The sequence below is a fragment of the Tupaia chinensis genome, unplaced genomic scaffold, assembly GCF_000334495.1.
Source record: "Tupaia chinensis unplaced genomic scaffold, TupChi_1.0 Scaffold142961_1, whole genome shotgun sequence".
NCBI classification, from domain to species: domain Eukaryota; kingdom Metazoa; phylum Chordata; class Mammalia; order Scandentia; family Tupaiidae; genus Tupaia; species Tupaia belangeri.
In genome coordinates, this window is record NW_006202806.1 from 1,265,645 (window position 1) to 1,267,659 (window position 2,015).

Consider the following 2,015-nt stretch of genomic DNA (forward strand, 5'->3'; position numbering starts at 1 on the left):
AATCATGGATAGTACCAAACCTTATGTACATGTGTTATGATTTTTCCTATACATGCATACTTATGAAAATTTATAAATCAGGCACAGTAAGAGATTAATAACAATAAGGAACAATAAAAATAGAACAGTATAGCAATAAATTGTAAGTTATGGGAATGTGGTCTCTCATTCTCTTTCCAAATACCTTATTGTACACCTGTGGTTGGATCACAGTTGACCACAGATAACTGAAAACTCAGTAAGCAAAACCACGAATAAGGGAAGGACTACTGCATTAGAAATTAGGAAGACTTTTGCTGAAGATTTAACTTTTGTTTGATACTATTTTCCTGATGGTTCCTAACAATTACTGCTCCAGAAGTGGAGATTTCCTCTATGTCACATTATTATGCATTCTCTTCCTATGTATTATGTAAAATGATGTTAATGAATACATTTTGAGAGGATAAAATGAGATATATTTAATGAACTGACATTTCTTCATCAGATTAGATTATAAGTGAAGTAGAAGTAGATTAAGAGACATAGTGTGAATAAAAGCTTCATTTTCCTAGAGAAAAAAATATTTTAAGCACAAATTGAAAACAAATAAAATTTAACTTAATTCCAGTTTTAAAAATATACTGATACTGAAAGAATAATTTCAGATTCTTTCCCTTTATTTAAGAATTATTTAATTTTATTTGTTATTATTTTTGTTTTTAATATTTTTTCAAATATGGAATGCTTCACAAATGTGTGTGTCATCCTTGCTCAGGGGCCAGGCTAATCTTCTCTGTATCATTCCAATTTTTAGTATATGTGCTACTGAAGTAAGCACTTTTTGTTTCTAATTTGACCAGAGAGAGAGTGGGGCGGGGGGATTAGGAAAGCAAGCCACCAGGTTCAGGACTTGAACCATGGTTGGCCATGTGGGAGTCCAGTGCCTTCATCACCATGCCATCTGCTGGCCCCCAGATTATTTTCTTCTCTGCAATTCTGATGGTTGTTCTTTGTTTCTATAGTTCATCTACTAATTTGAATATTATTTATTTATTTACTTTTGCTGAAGAGCACATACATTTATCTGGGAAAGACAGAGAGAGAAGGAGAAGAGAAAACACCTCCACGGGAAATGGTCATTCAGCAATCCCTATTCCTCCATCTCCCATGTTTTGAGATTTGGGGCAGATTTGCACACTAGCCATGTGTGTTTCTCAAGCCACCAGGTCCGAGACTCGAACCGTGGAGTCGACTATGTGTGATCCAATCACCACACCAGATTATTTATACCACAGCCTGTCCCTAAATGTCATTTTAAGGGAGGTACCAGTTTTCTTCTGTGGCGTTTAAAATGATGTCTTGTACATGACAAGTTTATAATGACTCATTTAAATAGATAACATGTTTCAATGGATTCAATGGAAAGTTATTATACTTTTTTGATAGATATATTTTGTACATTTGGTAAAATGAAATTTAGTGTTTTGTTTTATTTTTATGAACCTGTAATATCTCCTATATTTTTTTTTTTTTTTCTGGAGGGTTTTTGCTATAGGACACATAGCCCTATAGAAGACAGAGACAGCCCCCAGGGGGGGATGGCCACACCACAATCCTTTCTCCTTCATTCTCCTCTCAGGATCTTGGGCACGCATGCACACACGCCTGGCGTGAGTTTAAGCCACCAGGTCCGGGACTCAAATCGTGGTCGACTACATGGAAGTCCAGCAACATAGCCATTACACCAACTGCTAGTCCCTCATCTAATTTTTTTTTTAGAGAAACTCAAATTTCAATTTCATTTTTTCTTGAATTTTTTTGAAGTCCTCTCATAGTTTTTTTTTTTCCCCCTTTATTCATAGGTTGCATGTGCAAATGAGAGAGAAAGAGAGAGGAGCACCCTCAGCAAGGTCTGGTCATGCCACAATCCCCTTCCTCTAATCTTCCAGCCTGCTGGATTTTGGGTACTCATGTCCATGCTTGATGTGCTTCGTGCTGACTGGACTAGGGATTTTAATCACAATTGCCATGAG

The 2,015-nt window shown here is 36.3% G+C and overlaps 1 non-coding gene across 1 annotated transcript; it reads right to left on the bottom strand.

Annotated features, from left to right (window-relative positions):
* Positions 1-712: 712 nt before the first annotated feature.
* On the bottom strand, positions 713-820 carry LOC114005174 (U6 spliceosomal RNA). The gene has a single exon (XR_003547058.1). It is a non-coding gene; the product is annotated as a U6 spliceosomal RNA (small nuclear RNA).
* Positions 821-2,015: the final 1,195 nt, after the last annotated feature.